Raw genomic sequence first — 27,321 nt, 5'->3', positions numbered from 1 at the left:
AAATAAATATGTTATCAGTAAACGTATGTTTACAGTCAAAAATACATTTGTAAGTAATTCAGTATGCCATACATATAAATAAACTTTTGAATCCACAGGGCCTGAGGATATTCTGTCACTGGTGCAGTACTTTGGTGCAACATCAGTGTGCTGAGAAGACACTGAAGGGAAAATCTTCAAACTTGTAGGTCTTCCTATTCCACAGAAACTGTAGGTACGTGGTATGAATTTAATGAAGCGAGATTGTGCGCAAAGCATCCTTGAGATTGAGATCATCCAGATACCTGGACGGAAGATGTGCCCTAGGAGATGAATTGCATTTATCTTTAAGAAGCAATATAGAATCCATGAATTGTGGTTCTTCTTTTTTGACCAAAAATATATTGCTGAAAAAAATGTTTGGATGGTAGCAGGGTGGCGATTCTCAGATCCCTTCCTGACTAAGTGCTATAAACTTTGTGTCTGTTAGAATCTGCTCCCGTTGAGAGGGAAGTCTTGGAGACCCTAATGTTTGCAGGGGATTTCATTTCATTCCAGATGGAATCCCTGAATGGTTTGGCACACCCAAGCATTTAATTCTAATTGCTGTGGGAGGGGAGGCTCAACCAGGCCGAAGATGGTCGCCACTTATTAGGAGTTCCCAGCCACCCCACCACCTACCTCCACTTTCAGAGGTCCCAGCCCATGGCACCTTGCTCCTCTACAGTTCAGGGGCTGCAGGCAGTTACTGAGCATCACTAAAGCATCCATCCACACACCAAGTAGAGGGGTGGCAATGGAAGAGGCCTACTTTGATGTTTGATTACTGTGGACTGTCTAGGATGCCCGCAATCACTTATATGATGCATGCAGCCCTGGAGCCAACCAACAAAATTCTTCCATATCCAGCTCAGATACATAATACCCCTGGTACTCCTGCTTTTGAAATGACTGAGCCCTCACACACCAATGGACTGGCAGCAGGAACTGGTTGACAGCGATGCAGGGTAAGAAAGTAATTTCCACACAGCCAGCGGGGTCCTGCTTAGGAGCAAGCAACGTGAATAAAAGAAGACAACCAGTCACCCGTTCAACCTGGGGGATGCCAGGGAGTCCCCTCTTTGCCCTGACCCTGCACACAATAACTTGAAAAGATGGAGGATGTACTACTACTCCAGCTTCCCCTTTTCCAGGGACACCTTCAAACCACCTTGGGTCCTTGAGACTACCGGGAGTATACAGGGATAGAAATTGACGCACCTCCCACAAAGATGCTGACACCCATAAGTAATGAGGCTGAAGGCCCAAGCCTCATTGTGACTGGTCTACCTGACATCTGATGTAACAACTTACTCTGGAGACACATACTAACCACCACAGACAACCATTACAGGAGAGAGAAGCCATTTCCATAAATAGAGATGCATGAACAGACAGCAAACCGTCACAGTGACAAACCTGAAAAACTAACAGTGTCATGTTCTCATGGTGGGGAATTGGAAGATGAATTACTGTCAACAGCTGCGGAATAGATGCCCTGGGAGCTCCTTTCCTTCATATCAGATTTTAGTATGGGCACTGAACATTTTTAATAGTGACTCTCTGACCCTCATCTGAGTACTCCCACAAGGAGACACCTGACTGTTCATTGTCACTGTGTGATTCTTTAAGTATGGCTGCCTACATACCACAGCCCTAACTTATACATGCCACCAGACTGCTACATTTAACTGGGCCTCAAGCAGAACTGCCCCCCAGCAGAGAATAGATATATTGCTTACTAGATTGGGGCACAGCCATCATTGACAGTTTTGGGGCCTAGAGCATCTACTTCCTTGCCACAATTTTTGTGACATCCCAGCCAACATATATTACACGCATAACTGAGATCCCGGCTCCTCCTCCTAGCCCTCCTCATTTGCGGAGTCTCCAATCCCTTCACTAGTGACCAAATAGGGTACATTGAAGGGAGCAGTTCAGCATAGGTGGTCCAACAGTCAAGACTGTATTGGCAGACCCTGGTGGAGGACTTGCAATCCCTACTTCAAAAGATCTTACACCACTGGTCCCCATTCAGTCTTTCTAACACAAAACTGGCACAAAATAAGCATTATTGGAGATGTAACACTACTAACCATGATCTATTCTGTGGTACTCCCATTTTTGCTGCCATACTGAATGGTGTTTGGTGCTTCATACACAAGGTGGATGGCCACTGCATGATCCACGGCAAAAATGTGTGTTCTTAGACACCGGCGGTCAGCAGACACACCTTCTTAAAAGGAATAAGCCTTGGGATTTCTATGAGTAGTGGTACACTAATGTACTGTGTACAGGCTACAGCATGAAGCCACACCTTTTGAACAAATATGAGAACTGTGAGGAAAATGCCTCCTTTTTCATGGTCACCCCCATTGTTTTCTGAATTTGTTTACTGGTCTTTACTCTGCACACTAGGGCATCTCTGTCCAGTGCCCAGTGTATGTGATTTGACCCCTAAAATCATACAAAAATTGTTCAATCCGTGAATAACATATTTAAATATACTATATAGTGTAGAAAGCACATCCATGGTATGGTAAGTTAAATGTCATGTATGGACTGCAGCACATATTGTGCCATCCAGTAGTGTTACAGGGAAACATGGCTTCAGGCCTACCAATGTAGCCTAACTTCTGCAGTGCAAATCTGTAGTCTGACTGTCAAAATAGCCCTTGTGACAAGGCAAAAAAACCTGTTTTTGCCATCTTTGATTTCCATTAGAAAAAGCACTCTGGTTAGTTTGCAGTAAGGCACACAGGATATGCTGTAAAATGTGAGTAGGGTTTACTCATTAGCTCATCGTTACCCTTGCCCACTGACTACTGAACTGTACAATAAGAGGGCCTCATCATCAGCCCCTCAGATTAAAGGACTGCACCTATGGAAGAGGTGAAGGGCAGGGCTTCAGGGCTTCAAATTCAAGAAAGAGGTCTGTAGCTGTCCCCCATGATTTCAAGCTGTTTTCCTTGCTCCTGGTAAGTAATGTACTCTCTCGCTCTGTTTTCATTAATTCCAATTGGGTGTTATAATCACAAATGCTTAATTAGGTTGTTGTTTTTCAGTCCTCCTTAGGGTTTCCTGGTAGATCATTTGATTCTCTCTCTCCTTCTCTTTTTCTCTTCTCACAAGGGTTGTAACGGAGGGCCTCACCTCGGGAACAGGGAAAAAACTACCAGGTCAAGTAAGTGTTTTAAATTTTGTTTTGGTCAATAAGAGGGTTGGGGTAGTGAGGGTTCACCAGACCGTAACCATTGTAGTGCACTAATTTTATATTTCCTATGTGCTCCCCTGTGCCTATTGAGGTCTTGATAGGTAAGTGGTTGTACATGTACTCGTTAGTGGGTCTATCCCCCTCTTTGGTCCCCTTTCTCCACTTTCTGACACTCCCCCTTCTCTGTCCCTAGAAGGAACCTTACCTTGCTTAGCCACATTCCACCTGGATCGTGGCAGGCTGAAAACACAGGTAGTCCCTCAAAGGCAGGTCCCCTGTCTCTCCTTCCTCTTCTCCCTCTCTTCGGGCTACCCTCGCTGGTCCCCTTCCCATCTGCTTTTTTATCCTGGCTCCTCTCCTTCGATGTTTCTTGCCTCCTGTTTTCACTTTCCTCCATCTCTTCACACTCCTTTTCTCCCCGTTCCTCTTCCTTCCTCTGCTTTTCTTGCTCCTCCCCGACCTTCTCCATCCTCCACAACATGTCCCGGAAGCCATGAAGACTTCTGGGTGAATATCCTTCCCTCCAGCCCCCGGGGGACTGTGGGCGTGGCTCCAGGGCCATTCTTTATCCTTGTCGTTCGTCCCTCCTTTGGTTTCCCGATCACAGGATCTAAGGCACATTGTTCAAGAAATGATCCCTGCAAAAAAGAAAATGAATAATTGGGGTGGATAGTATTCCACCACCGTCAATAAAGTCACCAACGTTTTAGGTCCAACACATGTGATTCAAAACTGAACACAAAGATTAGTAGCTTTATGACACAGCAGACAGGCTTAATTAGAGAAAAATGTGTAAAGTATTTAGAAGTACCAATGAGTTGCAAAACTTATAAAAATAAAGTACAACTTAATAAACAAAAGAACATCAGGAGGACAAAAATCTAAAAAGGGACACGGACATATGAATTTTCCAAATTTAAGGCAAAAAGTTGCAAACAAAAGTAAAGTGCCAATCAGTAGTCACTATTCATGGTTGACTAGGACCTCAGAATGATTTCAGGCTTATAGCGGTGGTGCCTGTGTTGGATGCAATAAATGGATTTGTCACATCAAATATTTTACCTTCTGATGTAGTCTCTGAAATGGAAGTTGAAATCCTTCAGCGGGCAAGGTTGCCAGCTATATCATTTGAAGTCTTCTCGAAGCTGGATAGCCACTGGACAATGTCCTGCTCAAGGAATTGGTTTTGGCTAAAAAAGCCTAGCATGGGAGGAATTCTATTTCATAGCCGATGAAGTCCTCACATCGGACGGATATTTTCTGCACCTTCAAGATTAATACTATCAAACTCAGGCCCTCATTATGACCCTCGCGGTCTTCTGACCGCCAGGGCCACGGTGGCGGTCTCACCACCGACGGGCCGGCAATGAAGGCCGCCACATTATAAGTGTGGCGGGTTGGCCTCTGCCAACCAGCCACATCCTCCACTGTACTGCCAGGGGGTTGGACCATCCGGGCCAGAGATTAGCATCTTCGACTCAGCGGTCAAATGAAGACTGCTGGCGGTGTTAGGAGTTGGCTTTCCGCCACAAAAATCCTGGCAGAAAGGCTACTGGTGACAGGAATTTTCTTTCCTGTCACCAGCAGACAACTCCCCCTCTGCAAGCCCAATACCCCCACCTACCCTCCATACCAGAAGCCCCCATCCCCCACCAGAACAGCGCCCCCACCCCCTTCTAGTACAGCGCCCCACCCCTCCTTTTTTAGAACAGTGCCCCCACATACACACACACAGACACCCACATGCACCCCTCATACACTCATTCATTCATCCCGCATACACTCATTCATCAACACTGATATACACACATTCACTCACAAGCACCCATACACGCATCCACTTCAACATTCAAACACACACTTACTTCAACATTCATACACGCATTCACCTACGCATACTCACATACATTCACACACGCATAAACACATGCATACAAACATGCATACACACTTACATTCACACACGCAGACAACACCCACTCACACACAACACCCGCCACCCTCACACCCCTCTCCCCTGTTGGACACCCGACTTACCTTGTCTGTCGAGGAGGTTGTCCGGCAGGGAATAGGAGATTCCACCGCCAGCAGCGCACCACCATCAGGACACCGCCAGACCGTATTACAGGCCTCCGACCGCCAGCACGACTACCTCAGGATTTCTGCCCAAAATGTGGCAGAAATCCTGCAGTACTCGTAATATGGTAGTCGGTAGTGATGAAGGCCTCAGTCTTTTGTTATGGAGCTCAAAGTCCTCCAACAGGGCAAGACTGAAGCCTTATACAAAGAAGTTGCATGAAAATTGAACACCTTTGCCATGAGGTCCTGTTGATGCTTTTCAATGTCTCACCTTTTCAAAGTTTATTGGAAAAATCCAAATAGACATTGTCAAGTGCCTCAGGACATCAGGAACAGCACGTAGAGGTGAGACTTACTCTAGGAAAATCAACCAGCGGGTTCCAGTCCTCATCCAGTTGTAACTGAGCAAATGATTTGTGCAGAGAAAGACCTCCTGGAGCTTCTGATATCCTTGCAGCCACACAGGAGGTCAACTGACTCATGGAGTCCACTTCTTGTTCCTGGTCACAAGTGGGAGCAAGTCCACCACTTCAGGTCTTTTCATGGGTCACAGACAGCAGATCCATTCCTTTTCTGCTCTTACTCAAGTCAAGTAGTCTTTTGAAGTAGGTGCATGGAGATGCCACATTTATACCTGGATCTAGCTAGTGTGTGGGCATGACTCCTGGGCACACCAAAACCACTGGAGTAGAAGTTCCTAGACCCAAACCTACTCACTTTGAACATTTTCAAGATAGCAAAAGATTTTGGCCAGCCCTAAACTTGAGATATGAGGGCTTTGGATGTATGTGGGGAATGTACTATGTTAATTCTACTTTTCTCCCACATCTAACACCAAATCCAGGGTAAAGCAGCCACTCTACTTCCCAGTAAATCAAAAGACAGCAGGCTGGTAGAACAAAGATGGATTAAACAGCAACCAGACAATGGATACACAAGAATGGTCTTGCCATCCTGCTCCCATCGGTTCAATTGCACTCCAAAGTATTATATGTAAGCCCAGCATACCTGTCAAGCAAATATTTGACACTCCAGTAGGATTTGACAGTGTAACATAAAAAATGATGCTCTCAACTTCTCTTCCCTTCATATCCTGTAAGGTTCAGAGGAGTCATCTTTGCCCATGCAGGTCAATCTATTATTTGCTCCTGGGAAGCATTTCACAACTTTTTCATTCCTGTTCAAATGCTGTGTACTAGCTGGGAGAAATTTTAGATCAAATGCTAATTAGCCTCCAGGAACCTAAGTCAGGGAAAAACAATAACTTTCTAAAAGATACTTTTCGTTAATAATTATCAACATTGATTTTTAATAGCTTTTTAAAATAGTTGTTTATGTTTCTTCTAGTTAGTCCCAGTCCTGAGACACAGTATTAGTATTTTAATCTGCACTCTGGTTCTTTCTAAGGGCCAACCAGCCTTCCTACATTGAAAATAGCTTTGGGTGCTAGTCACTGTAAGGACACGTTAACACTACATTTCTACATTTCCTATCCTGCCTTGTGGGTGACAAGGCCTACAGAGGGGTGACTAAAATTTAAAAGGGAGGTTTTAACTGTCAAAAGGGTTTATTTTGACAGGTTGAATTGCAGCTTTTGGACAGCTACAGTCAGGCTACAAGGGTAGGCTAGAAACCATGTTTTAGACTGTCACTGTAGTGGATGGCACAATAGGTTCTACAGTCCACTAGTGACATTTATCTTTACATGCTCTGGGCTCATTTTGTACCATATACTATGGACGTGTAGGTAAGTTAAATATACCTGTTAAGAATATCCCATTTCAACGATGTTTAACAAGGGAGCATAGTCACTTTACTACTGGTTAGCAGGGTTATAGTGCATAGACTTCTAAATTAAGCAAAAATATAGGGTCCAGCAAAAGGCAAAATATACTGGGTGATCACACTGAAATGGTGTATTTCTTACAAGCCCCTAATATATTTAACAATTGGGTTTCGGCTCATCTGGTCCGGTTGCCACTTCACTGTCTGGTTATTGTGGGGTGTGCAGGATTACGACAGACCGTGTTCGCAGTGGAAGCAGGCTGCAAGTGACATGCTAACAGGGAATAGGTCAAGTCATGTCTGATATACAATCACACACAGGTGTGCACCTGTTTCACCAAGCCAACAAACAACACAACAGTAAAGAAGTCATACTTAATCATCTTCCTTGAGAGTTTCACGGTGCGTGCTATTTTAGAGCGACTCCAAGTTGGGCATCCAAGTCTTGCAGTGTCAGTGGCTTGTAGCACTCAGGACTAGCACCAAGATATGTGTCTCCCACTTTCTGCTCAAGTGGTCACCAATCTTATACTCAATGTGGCCCAACACCATGCACTTTTTAATCAGATCACCATCCAGTCCACTTGCACACCGTGCAGGCATGCATGGTGTGTCAGAGGACTTGATGGTGATCTGATTAAAATTTGCATTGTGGTGACCAACATTGACCCAACATTTCACACCAGTATGGAGAGAGCCATGCCAAGTCATCTGTGCAGTGGTGCTTGATGAGCAATAAAGGCTTCAAGGCTGGATTCCCAGTCCCTATAGTACCATGTATTTCTCTCCTAAATGATGAGCCCCTGGTCTGCAAGGTGGCGTGACTGCCAATTCCTTGCACTATTTGAAAGCTGCCACAACACCAAAAGCAGGCACAGTTTTATGAAACTTCATATTGTAGTTAATTATTATATAGGCGCGTGTTACACGTTATGTTATATTATGATATATGGATTTATATAGCGCAGAAGGCCTTGCAGCGCTCAAAATTGAAACAATAGTAACACAGAGAAGTACATTGGAAGTTAAGCCTTAAATAGCCACGTCTTCAAGGCTTTACAAAAGGAAACTTTGTCATTCATTAATCGTATGTTGAGGGGTAGGGAGTTCCAAAGCTTCGCCCCTTGGTATGCCAGTGATCTTCCACCCCATCTAGCTTTCTTCACTTTAGGGATCACTGCCAGATATGCTGAGGAAGATCTGAGTGATCTGTTAGGTGTATAGAAAAAAGCTAAGGACCTCAACATTTCTGGAACTCGATTATGCAATGCTCTGTGCACATGGCATAGTGTCTTAAATTGTATCCTCTTGGCCACAGGAAGCCAATGTAGCGAGGAGATTCCAGCTGTTATAGATTCCTGCTTAGAGATGTTCAACAGCAAATGTGCGGAGGCATAGCACCGAGCCTAATCACATAGCCCAGTGAGCCAATGGACAAGGCATTTCCACAGTCGATTTTGGAACCAATCAATGCATTTAAAATTAATCTTTTGGCTATAAAGGGTAACAGTAAAAACCCTCCTTAACATCCTAAGAAGGCCAAAGGAGGTGGCAGCTAATTTATTGGCATGATGGGCCTTTGACAGTTGTGGGTCAAACCAAGCCCGAAGACTTTTGATGAGTTCTTTAGGTGGGGGTAACAAACCCATGCCATTGATCATTGATGGGATCGGAATGGGCTTTGCTTGCTGCCCAAAAAACATCACCTCTGTTTTATTATCACTAAGTTTTAGTTTGCTCCTTGTCATTCAAAAGGCAACCGCCTGGAGACAAGGACCAAGAGCTGCCTCTACAGAGCGGGAGCCCTGTGAAAGAGATACAATTAGTTGTGTGTCGTCTGCATATGACACCAAGTTCAGCCCAAAGGGCTGGACTATTTAAGTGAGTGGCAGCATATAGATATTAAATAAGGTGGGTCTGAGGGAGGACCCCTGTGGGACTCCACATCTGTTGGTGACATGATCTGAAAAATATGATCTATCTAATACCTGAAATGACCTATCTTTGATAAATGAAATAATCCAATCTAAGGCTAGCCCGGATATTCCAATCGCTTGTATCCTATCCATTAATATGTCAAGATCCACCGAATCAAGAGTGGTGCTGAGATCCAAAAGAATAATAGCTGTTTCCAGCCCCTTATCTAGCAATTTTTTGCTTCTTCTGTAACAGCGATTAGTGCGGTTTCTGTACCATATAATGGTCTGGGGGGGATGTAGAATATTGTTGTCCTCCAAAAAAAGAGAAAGTTGAGAATGGACATATTTTTCTGCTATCTTAGACAGGACAGGCAACAGTGAGATGGGCCTATACAGGGAGTGCAGAATTATTAGGCAAGTTGTATTTTTGAGGATTAATTTTATTATTGAACAACAACCATGTTCTCAATGAACCCAAAAAACTCATTAATATCAAAGCTGAATATTTTTGGAAGTAGTTTTTAGTTTGTTTTTAGTTTTAGCTATGTTAGGGGGATATCTGTGTGTGCAGGTGACTATTACTGTGCATATTTATTAGGCAACTCAACAAAAAAAAATATATACCCATTTCAATTATTTATTATTACCAGTGAAACCAATATAACATCTCAACATTCACAAATATACATTTCTGACATTCAAAAACAAAACAAAAAAAAATCAGTGACCAATATAGCCACCTTTCTTTGCAAGGACACTCAAAAGTCTGCCATCCATGGATTCTGTCAGTGTTTTGATCTGTTCACCATCAACATTGCTTGCAGCAGCAACCACAGCCTCCCAGACACTGTTCAGAGAGGTGTACTGTTTTCCCTCCTTGTAAATCTCACATTTGATGATGGACCACAGGTTCTCAATGGGGTTCAGATCAGGTGAACAAGGAGGCCATGTCATTAGATTTCCTTCTTTTATACCCTTTCTTGCCAGCCACGCTGTGGAGTACTTGGACGCGTGTGATGGAGCATTGTCCTGCATGAAAATCATGTTTTTCTTGAAGGATGCAGACTTCTTCCTGTACCACTGCTTGAAGAAGGTGTCTTCCAGGAACTGGCAGTAGGACTGGGAGTTGAGCTTGACTCCATCCTCAACCCGAAAAGGCCCCACAAGCTCATCTTTGATGATACCAGCCCAAACCAGTACTCCACCTCCACCTTGCTGGCGTCTGAGTCGGACTGGAGCTCTCTGCCCTTTACCAATCCAGCCACGGGCCCATCCATCTGGCCCATCAAGACTCACTCTCATTTCATCAGTCCATAAAACCTTAGAAAAATCAGTCTTGAGATATTTCTTGGCCCAGTCTTGACGTTTCAGCTTGTGTGTCTTGTTCAGTGGTGGTCGTCTTTCAGCCTTTCTTACCTTGGCCATGTCTCTGAGTATTGCACACCTTGTGCTTTTGGGCACTCCAGTGATGTTGCAGCTCTGAAATATGGCCAAACTGGTGGCAAGTGGCATCGTGGCAGCTGCACGCTTGACTTTTCTCAGTTCATGGGCAGTTATTTTGCGCCTTGGTTTTTCCACACGCTTCTTGCGACCCTGTTGACTATTTTGAATGAAACGCTTGATTGTTCGATGATCACGCCTCAGAAGCTTTGCAATTTTAAGAGTGCTGCATCCCTCTGCAAGATATCTCACTATTTTTGACTTTTCTGAGCCTGTCAAGTCCTTCTTTTGACCCATTTTGCCAAAGGAAAGGAAGATGCCTAATAATTATGCACACCTGATATAGGGTGTTGATGTCATTAGACCACACCCCTTCTCATTACAGAGATGCACATCACCTAATATGCTTAATTGGTAGTAGGCTTTCGAGCCTATACAGCTTGGAGTAAGACAACATGCATAAAGAGGATGATGTGGTCAAAATACTCATTTGCCTAATAATTCTGCACTCCTTGTAATTGCTAAAAAGCCCAGGATCGAGATTGGGTTTCTTCAAGCGTGATTTGACGATAGCGTGTTTCCATTATTATGGCACTACGCCAGAGGCCATAGAAGAATTAATAAGATTTGTAATCATGGGGACAGTCACTGGCGCACCTGCAGATAGGACTTGGGGGGGGTGGCTGGGTCAGGAGGAGATCCTGATTTAATAATTGAGAGATGTCTCTTCACGACATCTTCTTGTATTGGAGGAAAGTCTGACAGGATTGTAAGATCCGTTGGCTTTTGTTTGGAAACCTTCTGTGCAAGATTCAAGGCACAGGGAAAAGTTGAGTAAATCTAGAACTTTTTGTTGAAAATATGATGCCAGATTGTTGACATGATCCTGAGATGCATCCATGAGTGCCATGTCCTCTTGAGACTGGGTGATCTCATTGAGGACACAAAAGATCTCTTTAGGTGAGTTGGCCGCATGTTCAATCTTAGCGGTGTAGTATCTAGTTTGAGCAGATTTTATTTCGGTATAGTAGGACAGAATTGCTTTCTTATATTCTTCCTTTAAAATTTTATCATGTGACTTTCTCCATCTTCTTTCCCATTTCCTGCAGTCTCTTTTGTGTTGAAGCAAATGCGAGGTGAACCAAGGGCCGTTCCGCTTACAGCGTTCCTTTCTTGTGACAGAAAGTGGTAGGAGTACATCTAAACTGCCAGAAATCCAGTTGTCAAAGGACTTTGACAGGTCCGTAATGTTATCTTGACTGGATGGCTTATTGTTATCCAGTGTGGAATCGCATTTTACAGTTCTTAGGTATGCTATGCCTAGTGGCCCCTGTGATACACAATGACAATCTCTGCACAGGCCTATCATTAAGTAAAGAGGCCTACAAATGTAATTCGCGACTGCTAGGAACGCATTATGTTGCAAGGCTTGCCCTCTGAACAGACATCATGAAAGATCCTCGTCATTGCATGCTAGCTGAAGCAATCTCCCTTCTGGAAAGTACCAGTCTGAGTACGTGATGTTCTCAAGTTCTGTCACAAGATGGACCATGTGATATTAGGCACGTAGGCCACCTTGTGTAAAATCATTTTCTATGCTTTTTGTTACTATATATGGTATGATAGGAAAAACGACCTCAGCCATAATGGAGAAGTAGTCATGCGTCAATCATACGTCAAAGCCAAAGAACCAATAAGACGTTGAATTATGTTTGTGGTTTAATACTATAAAAGATCATGTATTACTTCCTTGTATTAGGCTGCTCGAGTGTACACTAGTACAGAGCATCCTCCATGTACATGTCTTTCTATTCTATCCCTAATAAATTCATTATGTTTATCTAGAAGAGCTGGCTAACGGTCGTTTGTATCCTGAATGGGTGCTGAATAATTAGGCTTCTACATTTGGAGGAGAATGGAAGAATTGCGGTCTCGTTCAGCAAATAGTTTCCTTCAGCCCGGCTCCTGTTTCGGTTGGGGCGACAGCTGACCCATTGGACAGGGCCCCTCCTGCGACGGAGTCTGGAGCTGTCGTGAGTATCTATTGCTGCTTCGTGGTCCTGCTCTCGCTGTTTGCTCTACTGTTTTTCCGGTGTAAATATTGCGAAACAGGGAGGTAACTGGGGTGTTTCGTTAATATGTTTCCTGCATAGAGTGGTTATGCATTTATGGTTAATATTTCTATTTGCCGTACCCCTTAGCCAGCTTTTTGTAATGACATTTTTTTATTTCTCTGTCTCCGGTGGCATGCCAAGGGCATTTCTTCCTCTGTTGTCCTCTGTTGCGGGCTCCGATAATGCACCTTGTGAAAACATTCAGATAGTTAACTATAACCGTCCGCAGGCTGCTAGCATTCTGTGTTAATTTGGTTCTTCCATTGTATTACACCATTTCCTTCCTCCCTGCGCTGCAGCTGTATACTTAGAATAGCTTCCTGTATTTCATGTAGCTTGTTACTGTTAAAAAAAGATGTCCGAGGAATAGAGGCAACTAGCGGTGTTGCTTCAGAACACAGCGCGAGTCGCTGTTTGCAGTCCCCAGCCGGAGGGGCTGGGGCGGATAACTCTGGCCAGAGAGGGTGTTGTGGGCGCCAAGACAACCCCTGGTTAACAGGGCGTTGCCCAGATGTGAAATGGAATGGTAGAGGTCCGTTCCAGGTTCTATGTGTACATTTAAGAGGAACTGGCATGTGATGTCAGCATCCTTGTGTTTATAGGAGTGATAGTGGTTCATTCGAGTAACTGGATGATAGTGGTTCATTCCAGTGGAGCAGGCAGGCTCTGTTTGTCGTGTTAAACAATTGTTATGTTATCTGTTTCCTGTGATAATGCAGCTCTTTGAACAATGCTTATGGCATATTGAACTATCGGCTACTCATGTGAAATGGTGTAAAGTATATTTTAGAAAATTTAAGACTAGGTGGGTGGACTCCTGGGAGACATAATACAGATTTTTATGACAATTGACTGATTTAATCTGCAAACATCACACAGTACAAACCCCCCCTGCACTCGCTACATATTGATACAAGGGGTGGGAGTAGGATCACCCCACAGGGCTAATTGTACTGTGACCCTTGTCTATGGTTCTGCCGTCACATGTGGTTGCTTGACTTGTTCACCGCTATTGCGTTATATGTGTGTCACTGGCCAAGGATCTGGTCCAGCTTCCAATATCATACAGCTGCACCCTGTCCCTCCTGACTATTCTGTCATCTCTTGATTCACCCCAAAGGACGCCAGTGTGGACGCCATCACTAGCACCTTGGGTACTGTCTGATTTCAAATTTTGTGTGAGCTAAGGTGGACATGGCTGGCTGAAATTGTGGCATGGATGCAGACCGGCTTGCTTCCTGCTTTTACTAATAAATAATTGCGGCTGGCAAAGAGAGGCTGCGTGTGTGAATATACCCATTGTTATCCCTTCTGTGTCACGGGGTATGAGCGGTGTAAAAAAAAAAAATACACCGACATCCTACTGTTTTCTGGAACGATTGTAATTGTCTTCGTGTTATGTAACAAAAGGCTAGGGTAAGACAGTCACGAGGAACCCTCTTAGTAAAGGCAAAGTAGAGACACATCAACATAGCCCCAAGGACAGTCCAGCGTACCAAATAGAGGCGAAAGAAGGCCTATAGGCACTACTGTACTTAGACTTTGACTTTGCAAGGAAAATGACAGTAGTGTTTCTGTAGCTTTGCGGACATGTGTGGTGCTTTACAATGCTGCCTACATGCTAGTTGCATATGGGATGTGCATTGAATGTGGGGCTGTCCTGTATGTGGAGGATAAAAAAAAAAAAAAAGAGAAATAAATAAAGTGAACTGAAGAATGGTTTCCTCCACATGGTGGGGGGGCTGACAAGGGCAGGGAAGATTGGAGGACGAAAAAAAAAAACAAAAAAAAAAAAAAAAAGAGAGATAATAGGGGCTTGTCAAGCTCTCTTCCTGTGACAAGTGCACAGTCACAGGAACAAAATATCGATTTTGTTTGAAGACATTTGGGAAATACACTACAGCGTGAGGGCACCACAGCAGGGACCAAACACTCTGAGCTGCCTCTACAACAGCAGGCAGAGAAGGAACGTGAAAGCCGCACCCTGGAATGGCGTTTGATGGATGAGGAAGTGAAAAATAAAAGCAAAACGTAAGAGACCTTGTGAAAGAATTAGACAGTTATTCCATAGCCAGGGTAAAGAGGAAGTGGCTAATGCAATTAGAAAAAAATGAACAGAAGTACGAACAGATATCAAATGAAATGGAAAAATGTATTGGCAAGGGGCGAGAGGGATCACACAATTTACTATGGGATATGTCCACGTATGCACATCACACAATACATAACATCAAGATGTGGAAGGAGGTGCTCAGCAATACAAACACACAGCTGGAGATCACAAGAGACAGTCTCTCGACGTACATAAAAATGTACAGAGTTAAACAGAATAATAGCCATGGGAAGGGCTGCTTTGGAAGGATCTGGATACATTGTTTAGCATTATTGTACCATGAGATTGGTGGGAGGATTGTAAGAAGGCGATACACTGGCCTGAAATATGTGGCCACTACTCCAATTACTACACTATAATTTGACACTACACTGAGTATGGGAAAGGTTTGCAAGTAGACAAGGGATGGCTGTAACATGTTTACACACTGTAGAAAATTTAAGTTTAATTGTTAAGTTATGACACGTAATAAGACACAAAATTCAGACTTTATTACTTGTTATTTGCTTTAAAAGTACTGCAAAGAGCATTGTACAGCAAAAATAAAAGCGTCAAGATAACTCCAGTGATTAATGTACCTGCTGGGGAGGAATGAGAGTTTTGGACAGTGGCAGTGGATGGCACAGTGGGTTACTGCTTTTGTCACAGAGATTCTTTAGTTACTGTACAGTTCATAATAGTAATCTAGCACATTGAGCTATGAACTGCAATTAAGGAGCTGCATGCCAACTGCATAGCACAAATTAGAAAGCTGTTTTTTCCCAGTCTTTCATTTTAAAGTGCTGTAAAGTGCTCCAACACCTACACTGGTATGAGAGATGCTATAATAAAAATTAATTAAATGTGACAAAAAGGATAGGGAGAGAAGAGAGGCACTTATGGTTAAAAATTTAAAAGTTGGTCGCCAAGATGCAGCACCAACATTTCCAATAAAATGTTTAGATTTTTGCATATTTTTTCAATATAAAAAGAATGATTTCATGTTTGAAATTTAAATTGTGCAAATTGCTTGGGGGTACCTGGCTTCCAGTAACGTTTCACTGGTGGTCCCCAGGAGTAAAAAGGTTAGGAACCACAGGTGTACAACAAATTAGAACTTTCTTATGTAGGGATTACATTTAAAAATATTTGACCCATGCAAAGGTTGCCAAAATTCTTACAGTGAACAAATTTAGTCTGGAGGGAACAGAGGATTCATTTGCAGCAGTTAACAATATGTTGTCAGGAGTGTGGAATTTTATAAAATGTCTAAATTGTCCATGGGACAGTTTGTGTCATCAGTCTACTTGTCCTGTAAAAGACATGCATATTTTCCTCCTGCTAAAATGGTGTTTACAAATATTGTCTAGGAGTTCGATTTCCTGGTCTGCCTCATTAAATGCTAGCTCATGTATAAAAGCTGTAAATTTGCACTAATGCAGGAACAGATACCATGGGTGTACTTTGTGATTTTCTTTGAGAATTCTGCCATAAACTGGTTATCACAGATCTTTTGTTATTTGAATTCTGTCTCTCTGTTTATTGGCTGGCTTCAGTGGTAGTGACACCATTCTGCTCCTCCATACGAAGAATATTGGCACAAAGTAGTTTTGGCACAAAGTAGTTTTGTTCATGCCAGGAACTACTATGGCAATGTGTAACTTTGATGAAAAGGTTACATTGATTTTTCCTGTTATGAATATAAATGTTGGAAATACCACCATGCATCCGCACATTTTACTAAATGATGCTTCAAAGAAATGACACCTAAAATATCATGGTAGTTTAGCAGAATGTTTCTTTCCTAGTTACATTGTTTGTGAAGGTATTTTGAAAGGAAGGAATAACAAAATTTTGCTTTCGAGCTTCTGCAGATATTTGCATCTGATGAGAGAGCATTCTGGAAGAATTGTGCTGGGCATTTGTTTACGGTAGTTCCATACCCCTGGTTGTGTATTTCTTCATAGCTCTATAGAGTACATACTAATAATTTAGTCATGTTCAATGAAAGAAGAGATATAGAAATTAAAAGAAGTGTTAAATGTGATGAATTGTAAATAATATAAGTAAATAAGAGATATATAAAAATGTGGGTTATTGTTGGGGTGTAGAGTGAGTTAATTATGTGATAACAAACTTCTACTAAGGTGTATTGATATTTAAAATAAACACATTAGTGCAGTAATAATGATTACACATGATGTGTTAGTGACTGATCGATTTCACTTAATGAGAGGCTAAAAGAAAATAACACAAGTGGATGTTTAAACATCTGCAGTACATGTAGTATGTTGAAGTCATGTAAGTGCAACCAGGGTGTCAAAAGGGCAATGAATGGGTAAAAATGCAGCACATTTGTCACAAATGTGTTTTATTTTTATGGTATTTTATTTTGTGCATTTATCTGCCAGGTCCCGTCCCTATATTAAATTGTAGCAGTTAAGATTACCTTCCCCATTTCTGAAAACGACAGATTCTGGGCATGACTCCAAGGGCAAAGCCACGGATTGTTGCGATATGTTACCATGACGTTCCAAGTAGAAATGTAAAATAAATGTACAGCTGAATGGAATAGGATTTTTTTTTATATACACCCTGGACGCAGGATGTATGTATCTACGTAGGAGTATTTTTCTATCCATGTTTTTCCCTAGGTTTCAGAAAATGGACGAGAAGATGTGGTTTCTGTATCCGTCTGTCTATGTTACGTTTTATGTTTTCATAATTAATGGGAGTCTTCCGTGGTACATCTTAAATGAGCGCAGTGAAATGGATTGCCTTCATGTGTTGGTAGATTGCAACTAAATATTCTCCAAACTGGTTTTGGGTATTGAAAATACCTATATTAGGATAGAGTTATTACTACCTTAGGATGTGCTATGTAGTACTGCAATACAGCTATGAGTAATATACCTCCGATGATGAGGGTGCCAAATATAAATAAATAAAATAAATATAATATCTTAAAGGAACATCAGCATTTCAGAACATCACACTTGTACGAGAAAGGGGAAGTGACTTCTGATGGCGGTGATGCCTGCAAAGTCCCAACCCTTCCAGCATTGATGCAGATATTGTGGATGTTGAAATAGAATAATAGGATAAAATGCTATGTTGACATATTTTTTACTGGCTGTATACCAGTGTAACATGTGTTTTCTCCTGACCTTTGGATCACCATTTGTTTGGTGAAACAGTTACTGAGTGTAATTGTTATTTATTTTTTGAGTGTTTATTTGAGTTTAAGAGTGTGCTAGTTACCCCATAAACAAGTCAGATATGTCCCTTTATAAGATTTTGTGCATCTGCTGAGCGGTTCTAGATTGATGCACTACCGCTTGCTTCCTTGATCAAGAAAGGCACCCTTGACAAAGTTGTCAAAGTGAGCACCGACTGAGATACTGTTTGACTGGCCTATGAACATGTCTGGTGCTGAGAAGTTATTATCTGATAAGACATTTTGACAGCAGTTTGCCTTACCTTCAGCATTAGGTGCTGCAGGCCCTTCCTGGCTGGACAGCACTACCTGGACATGATCTCCAACAGGGAGATTGGGCTTGGGTCTCCTGAAAAGTAGGAGGGAATGACCTCCTGGATCCACAGCTATTACACCAAGAAGGTACACCACCGGAACACAACTGCATCCTGGAGACTGGGTGTGGGTAAAGGCCACACCAGACGTCACTGCCTTCAACTACGGTGGAGGGGACCATACCAAGTCCTGTTGACAACAGCCACAGCAGTCAAGTGTGAGGGCATCACATCCTGGGTCCATACCTCACACACCAAGAAGGCCGCTGGACCAAAGGACGACCAGCCGCCAACAAAGTTGCCGATGAGAGTAATGCCACCTTCACCACAGCGGTACAACCTTCGTTCGACAAGCGCCACCAGTCAACACTGACGGAACTGCTCGTGCTACACTCCCACAGGAGTCGGAGAGTGTAAGCGGGTTCCCCAGTACACCAGAGCATTGTTCTTGGACTGCTCGTGCTGCAACCCCACAGGAGTCGGAGGGTGCAAGCGGGTCCTCAAGACACCAGGATATTCTTTCAGAACTGCTCGTGCTACTCTCCACAGGAGTGGGAGAGTCAAGTAAGGCCACTTAAGTATTAAAGACATCAGGATATAAATGAACAGAATACTAAAAGTCCGCTAGAAAAATTTGCGCCAAGAGGTACAGATCCCAGTTCTACGGAAGCGGCTGGTCACTAGGATCAGTGCGGTTTGTAGCCCCATTGGGAGGTGCCTCTTCCAATAAGGAATATAGCAAAAATAGGACAAAAGGGCCATCCCTCGGGACTATCGCATTCAACTCCCTTAGAACTGGACACTGGGATTCATCCCTTTATACTCTGCATAACTACAAGTGTCAAATAGCATTCAACGTCGCCCCGAAAATATACAGAAGGAATAGACTACTCGTGTGGCACTCCTACAGGAATAAGGAGGTACCAAAGGTTACATACCAATAGAACTGGTTTCAAGTGCTAGCCACATCTGACCACACCCTATAAGGCGACATGGATTTAAGATTACAACATAAGAAAAAGGAGCAGAAGAAGTGGCCTGTGGTGGTCACAGCATTACTCACCCCAGTAGCAGCTATAGTAATAACAACAATCCTGATAGTATATAAAGACGACATACACATTCCATGGCTCGACCAGGAACACTACATCCCCAAAAATGGCCAAGGTGAAAGAACAACAGGTGGTGAGAACAACAATATCTCAAAATAACATGAGAGGGTGGAGGATAAAACAAAATGGGTGAAATATACAAAATGGAAAGAAGATGGAGAAGATTATAAGGACAATACATTTGTGCAAATGCTATCAATGTACAAAGAACTAGCAAATGTGTCTGATTGTTATATATGTACCCACCTACCGAACACTAGCCAGGAGAAAAGAAATTACACTTAGATGCCCCTCACAGAATTCGTGGCATGTAACATATTAGATAATATGTTAGGGGGAAATTTAAAAAAAAATGAGAACAAGGAAAAGGGAAAAGGAGAGAATAAGAGAAAATATAAAGATAGGAGAAATGAGGAGAAAAAGGGATGACTATGGTTTGGAAGACGAACCTTATGTAGGTGATATGAAAGGAAAATTGGTAGAAAGAGTGTAAAATAAATTGAAGGAAAAAGATAGAAGGAGAAGAAAGAAGTGTAGGAGATTAGAACGAGAAGAAAGAAGAAGAGAATTAATTTAATGCATTTAAAACAGAAAGAGGGAAGGGTTACACTGAAAGGGATAATGGCTCAGAACAACGAATACCATGCCTGGCCATAGATACAGAAATAAAGGCACCATGGTGTTTAAAATGCTCAAGAGGTAACGCAGACACTAGCAAAAACAGAATTGATGTGGGACATAGTATTTGCAATACAACATTGAGCCTGGACTACAAAAGAAATGACACAACAGGCTTGTCCATAGGCCTGACACCTCCCAAAGGAATATTTATTATATGTGGGACATCTGCATTTTTTTAAATTGCCAGCAGGTTGGCAAGGTACCTGCTACTTAGCATTTGTGCTACCAAAAATGGCACATAGAACAGAATTACAAAAGGGGGAAAAGAGAACACTTGGCGGGGTGCGCAGGAAGAGGACACCAACGTGGGGAATATAAGAAAGGAAATAGAGGATATAAAAAAGGAAGAAGAAGGAGCTGGGAAAGTGGCAGATGGGACAGACGTCAGAGGAATGCTGGATCGAGTAGCAGCATGGTTCAGGGGTTGGGGTACCTGGTTGGTAGAGGTACTAGCGATAGGGATCGTGGCACTGATAACGATATGTGTGCTCATACCAGTTTGTCCATCCTTCCTGGCCCTACTCTTGAAAAAAAAAAAAAAAGAAACTGTCACCAGAAACACACACATTATCAAAGAAAAAGATATAAGGATGACAACAGGGACAAGCAAGAGGTATAAATGAGAGCAATACACCATGACCCTTAGATTTGTCATTGAGTATCAGAGGGCGGAATGTGGAATCGCATTTTACAGTTCTTAGGTATGCTATGCCTAGTGGCCCCTGTGATACACAATGACAATCTCTGCACAGGCCTATCATTAAGTAAAGAGGCCTACAAATGTAATTCGCGACTGCTAGGAACGCATTATGTTGCAAGGCTTGCCCTCTGAACAGACATCACGAAAGATCCTCGTCATTGCATGCTAGCTGTAGCAATCTCCCTTCTGGAAAGTACCAGTCTGAGTACGTGATGTTCTCAAGTTCTGTCACAAGATGGACCATGTGATATTAGGCACGTAGGCCACCTTGTGTAAAATCCTTTTCTATGCTTTTTGTTACTATATATGGTATGATAGGAAAAACGACCTCAGCCATAATGGAGAAGTAGTCATGCGTCAATCATACGTCAAAGCCAAAGAACCAATAAGATGTTGAATTATGTTTGTGGTTTAATACTATAAAAGATCATGTATTACTTCCTTGTATTAGGCTGCTCGAGTGTACACTAGTACAGAGCATCCTCCATGTACATGTCTTTCTATTCTATCCCTAATAAATTCATTATGTTTATCTAGAAGAGCTGGCTAACGGTCGTTTGTATCCTGAATGGGTGCTGAATAATTAGGCTTCTACACCAGTATGTTAATCCAGGCATTAGCATTAAGCCTATGCCAGCGCCTGGACAGTGGAAGAAAATTAGGAGACAATTTCTTATGCCTGGGCATAGTTAATTCCAGTTTACCAGAAAATGACCAGACCGTGCCAAAGGATAGGATGCTATGGGTATTAATTCTTTGATATTTGAAAAGACCAAATCGATTGTATGACTCTTGATGTGTGTAGGACCCTTAATCAGTTGTACTAGATCAAGGGCATTCATGTCTGCAATCAAAGATTTGGTTATTTAACTATCTACCTCTTCCGCATGAATGTTAAAATCACATAATAGTGTAAAATTGGATTTAGTGCAAACTAACTCCGAAATATTCTCTGCCAAGGAATGCAGAAAGTTTTCCGTGGGACCCGGGGGCAGTAAACCAGAACACCTGAGAGGGTAAATTGAGGGTTCAGGCTGATGGAAAAGTACATGCTTTCACCCCCTGTTATCTGTAATGGGAGTGAGTTAACTGTAAAATTATTCCTGTAAATTAATGCAATACCCCGCCTCTCGTAGAGACTCTATCAAGTCTACTTATTCGGTATCCATTGGGTAATGCCAGTGCAACATCAGGGGCTGAGCCCTCGTGCAGCCAGGTTTCAGTCAGGAAAAGAAGAATGAGTTTAGTCTGCTCTAAAAGTAGGTATATGTCAAGTTTATGCGCCACTAGAGAGCGACAGTTCGCTAAAAAATTTAAGGGGGTTATTCTAACTTTGGAGGAGTGTTAATCCGTCCCAAAAGTGACGGTAAAGTGACGGATATACCACCAGCCGTATTACGAGTTCCATAGGATATAATGGACTCGTAATACGGCTGGTGGTAAATCCGTCACTTTTCCGTCACTTTTGGGACGGATTAACACCTCCTCCAAAGTTAGAATAACCCCCTAAGCCTTTCTTCACTTCTATGGCTGCTGACATGTCTGGCGTCAGTTGTGACGACCACTGGCAAATTGTGCATTGGTGTTCAAGGCTCCTGGGGTCTATAGTGTTACTACACATACTCTGGGTAACAGTATTAAAAGCATGAAGAGCACCCGACTCATACTTGACGTCATTAGAAACCATTGTAAATAACCAATATTTCTAATGTGCAACTAGAAGGCTCAGATAGGGTTGGAGCTTGCCTGGCAGAGGTCGAATGGTTAACTTGCTTAAGCTGTTTTAAACATTTATGAAAACAGTTCCTGCTGTTTTTCAGCACTTTTTTCACCATCAGGAACCTATGCCATTAGGATACCATAGTGCTGTGCTTGCACTGATTTCCGTTTTAAACAGCAAACATTTCCTGGATCAATTTTTAAACAAGGTTTACCTCCAGCTGTTTCTAAACTGATTAGAACAGGCATAAAGTATTCACTTGATGCAATCAAAAATAATTTTACACATTCGTGGAGCTACTAGGCATTTCATATGCAATGTCTTCAGATACTGTTGGCGCTCATCCTATGACAGTCTACACCCTGGACCTTGTGGTTTCTGTTTTTTTTTAACTTTGCAAGGGGCCTCAATCTCAAAACTCAAAGTTTTTCAGCTTAAAAAGCTAGAGCTAGCTGAAGGTGTCCTGAGAGAAACCACTTATGAATTGGGACTGTTTGGAGGGTATGTATTTACAATTAGCAAATACAATGTTCCATTCTAAAGCTTGTCAAGAAACACTCAACTGGTATGTATCAAACCTGCATCAGTTCCAAACGGCCCTGTCAGATATCACACTTTTAGCCAGCCGTGATTATCCAACAGTACGTTTCTGAGTTTGATGACACTACGAGTCCCAGGATGCAAATCGCTACACAATTTTTTTAAAATCCTGTTAGCAGTACTAGTCACATTTGTTTAATAACCCACATTTAGAAAGTTCAATAGTCTTTATGCGTCTACCGGCTACATTCTGTCAGACTCGAGTGGAAAGCTTTGTTCTACACCATATTTATGCATCATCACCGTCATACTTTGAAGCTACAGTCAGTCATGAAACATGCCTAGCCCACATGTGGGCAGCAGCAAGCTCGCTTTCTTTGAAGTTCATTACTCAATTATGGACATCAAAAGTTGAAGTCCCGTGGAGGAAATTAACCCGTCTTCCCGTAAAGAAGGGATGGGTAATATTTAACAAGTGGGAACACTACATCTGTCTGAGCATAATAATGTAATTCAGACACCATGCTCTTCGCTGCCATCATCATATATTTCCATATTTTTAGACCACCTGGTAAAAACAGACGTTCTCTATACCTGAGTTTTAAACTCAATAATTCTCCAAAGGAGGAAAAATCCTCTCTGTTGGAGACATATGTTACCTCAGAGAATAATTAGTACGGGACCAAGAACCTTGTTACTCAATGGCAGAGAGAAATTTAGTGCCAAGCACAACTTTTTGCGTTCAGACATGCTGAAGGCAAAGTGTTATCTAAAATGTTAGTAGCGGACTCATAGCATTACACCTCGCTGCCAAGAGCAATGTAGTTTGAAGCAATACTGGTTGTTTAAGGCCATGCCACAAACAGAAACAGGTAGTGGGAATTAAAGGGTAAAAGAGGACCCACTTATCATCCAAACTAAAACACAACTCTTCCTAGCCCAACCATTCAATGAATCATCAAAACCATTACTTCATTAATCCAGCAATTTATTACTCGTTCTTTCATAGAGTAAACATTCTAGTGTTTATTCATCATCAATTTACTTTATTCGGTACAAAATAGACCGTAAAAGACATCCAATAAATACAAACATACAAATTTCATGATCATTAAATTAATAAAAACATTATTGATACATATTTCGAATTCCAAAAGCAGCATATATAAAATTAAACACAGCCTGTATTATGCCTACATTTCCCAAGTTATGTAAATAAAGGTAAGCAAGATGAGTAGTTATAATACTTTTAGATAAAAATAACGGACGTAAAAACCTTTTTCTTGGGATATAGAAAGTGCAGAAGAGTATAAAGTGCAAGGTACTTTGGGATGTCTTTCCATCGCAGCAGCATGGTGGAAGATTCTTAAACGAAGTTCCACGTGTGGGAAATGCTACCAAGTAATGTAATGTATTCAGGCGTAGCCTAGTGAGTACGAACCTACGTCGCTCAAGGCTGATAGTAGTCAAATATAACATTGGGTGCGATTGCTGAGTCTGGGTCCTTGCCTGGATTCTATCTGTAGCCAAAATCGGCTCCAAATCATACATTTTCTGCCAGTATATTTCCTTTACCTTTTTGATATCTCGCTTTGTCAGAAGGTCCGGCTTAAAAAAGAACTCCCCTAGTCCTAAAGAAAGAAGAGAGGAGTGGACATATCTGAGCCAAGGTATGTCCAATGGTCGTGATAATAAAAGGCAATCCTGTATCACCCTTCTACATAAAAAAGCTTCCGGTTTTGACCAAATTTTTATCCATAGTAATATAGGTTGGAGCTTTATATAGCTGTATATGCATCTCAGGCCTACTTCTTCATGGTAGAACGTTACTGAAGTTGATGGTGGGACTGCTAAGAGCCTTCTTAAACACTTATTTTCTACAATCTGGAGGCTCGAGCATTCAGCAAGTCCCCAAACCACAGCTCCAAATGTCGCAATAGAGAGACATTTGCTAGAAAAGACAATCATCATCTCTTTTACAGGTTTGTATCGCAACCTTTTTGCAAATCTAAAAACTGCTTCTATGGCTTTCTGAAATTTTATTGAACGTATATTTCCTAAAAATTTCCAATAAAAATCTACATCAATGGGAACCCCCAGGTACGTAAAATGTGGGACCTTCAGTATTTCTTCCCTGTCCCAAAAATATTTTTTGGTTTTTGCTAGCTTTGGCCCAGTCTTCATCACAAATGACTTAGATCTAATGATTTTAAGACCAAGATATCCCATGAATGTATTGAAAGCATATAAAATATGAAGACCATTTGCTGTCCTTGAAATGAGTACAACGTCGCCCGCATACAATAATACTGGAATTGGGGAGTTATTAATAATTGGCAGATCCTTCCCCAATTTGCAGAGAGATCTCTCTAGCCCATTTATATAAAGAAGGAAAAGAAAGGGGGCCAGCACACAACCCTGTCTAACCCCCTTTGGTGAAGGGAACTTCTCTGTTAAACCACCCTCCTGAGAGTAGCGAACTCGAGCCGATGTACAAGCATGAAGTCTGCTAAGTAAGACAATTATATCTTTGTCACACTCCCATATTTAACATGACCATCCACAGTTTCTCTCTATTGACTGTGGTTTTACGTCAGCTACACTTATAGTATTACTAAAAGCCGCACTGATCGAAGCATTTCCTATTGTCATAAGGCAATTCGTTCCATTTTGTTGGACATTGTCCTCCATTGCAAAAGTTTTCGAAAAATAATCCACCCAGGTTTGAGCTGGAATGACAGTATCCATAGTCATTTCATGCTTATCGTTCAACAATGGAGAATTAACCACTCACCAAAATGCAATTGCATCTTTATTTTTACTTGCTTCGATCAGTTCCTCCCAGGCAGACTCACTTAGTTCAGCCTTCCTAATAGCAAGTGCTTCCTTATACCTCTTTCTTGCAATTTTGATTGCTTGTTGGTCTTGAGGAGATGCATTAGTTATTTTCTTTAGATTTTTAGGGATAGGGTACACGCATGATTGAACCATCGAGGGCCTCGTATTTTATTAGTGCCAGGGCACTGTAATTTTTCAGCCATATACTTTGTTAAAGAAGAGAAAGCATAGACGATTTTGTGGGGGGGCATATCTTCACTCAAAGTTGTCATAACATCTGTCCATTTATTCAGCATTAAATCTTTAAAAAAGCTGTTACTATCTATTTTTCCCCATTTAATTGTAAGACCTTTTCGGGCTGAAAACTTCATATCTGGATGTCGTTTCTCTATTCTCTGTCACTCTTCAAACCCAAGTTTATTTCAATATTTAGAGGGTTGTGATCACTAATACAGGTTGGCGTCACCCTAAACTGCCCGACAAAGGGGGTTAATTCTCTGGAATAAATAATAAAATCAATAATGGTGTAAGCATCTCCTCTTAGAAACGTCGGTACCCCCTCTGAGACTGATATAGGAAAAAGCAGAGAGTTAGCTGTTATCACACAGTTAAGATCATTCCCGTAAGGAGAATGTTTAAAGTGCTGAATAGGACAATCGTTTTCATCAAGGAGCCCACAACAGTCTAAATACTCTGGTTCACACAAATGAGCATTAAAATCACCAACCCATATTATTCTTAGGTCCTTTTTACTAGTATTCATTGACTTGTGTATTGTCATCTCCAGGTTGCAAACCACACTAGTGCCCGAGTTGTCAAACGTATTGTTATAATAATTGATCAGCAATACAGTATATCAAATGGCTCAGATAATTTCAAAATTAAAGCCAAGAAAAAAGGGGATGTACCCACGACGCGCACATCCACCCCTTTTGCCATTACTGATACAAAAGTAACCAGACCTCCCTTAACCCTACCCGCGGAGGTCTTAATTGCAGGCACACTGTATATGGTATAACAATAATATATGGAGGCTCTATAAGCCAGGTCTCTTGGCAACAAATTATAAGGTTTTCTGTCACTAATTTTAGCCAATCAAGGTTTCCCATTTTTTATTTTAATCCTGCCACATTCCAATAAATAATCCCAGAAACTGTCATATCCTGTATATCATATATGTCAGAGGCTCCCTTAGATTGCAGAAAGGACTGGTGCAATGTATTTATCTACGGAGTCCCCTGTAAGGGTGACCCAGTTGCTAGTGGTCAGTCTAACTGCTCTAAAGAAGCTAGGGGCTCAAATCTGTTAGACAGCATCAGGGCGGTATCGAGTGGTTTAGAGACACCAAGATGGCTAAGATTCTGTTTTCCAGAGTGATTTAAATCAGATGGACAGGACTTGGGTGAAGAGAGAATAAACTTGGATAGTCATTGTACTCTTATAGACCCTGCAGGTAACATTATAGTTGAAAAGTGGTGATGCAAGGCATTAACTATCCAGGGGCTCCTAAAGTTTATTATGCAATCCCCTTGTGAAGA

At 42.0% G+C, this 27,321-nt stretch overlaps 1 long non-coding RNA gene across 1 annotated transcript; it reads left to right on the top strand.

Moving 5' to 3' along the window:
- The first annotated feature begins 105 nt into the window (after window positions 1-105).
- LOC138265926 (uncharacterized) lies at window positions 106-12,302 on the top strand. Its single transcript, XR_011199440.1, has 3 exons — window positions 106-214; window positions 3,151-3,202; window positions 11,565-12,302. It is a non-coding gene; the product is annotated as an uncharacterized lncRNA (long non-coding RNA).
- The last annotated feature ends 15,019 nt before the right edge of the window (window positions 12,303-27,321 follow it).

The sequence above is a fragment of the Pleurodeles waltl genome, chromosome 11 (genome assembly GCF_031143425.1).
Source record: "Pleurodeles waltl isolate 20211129_DDA chromosome 11, aPleWal1.hap1.20221129, whole genome shotgun sequence".
Classification (NCBI taxonomy): Eukaryota; Metazoa; Chordata; class Amphibia; order Caudata; family Salamandridae; genus Pleurodeles; species Pleurodeles waltl.
The sequence above is the reverse complement of the archived record's forward strand: the minus strand, read 5'-3'. Positions and strand labels throughout refer to the sequence as shown.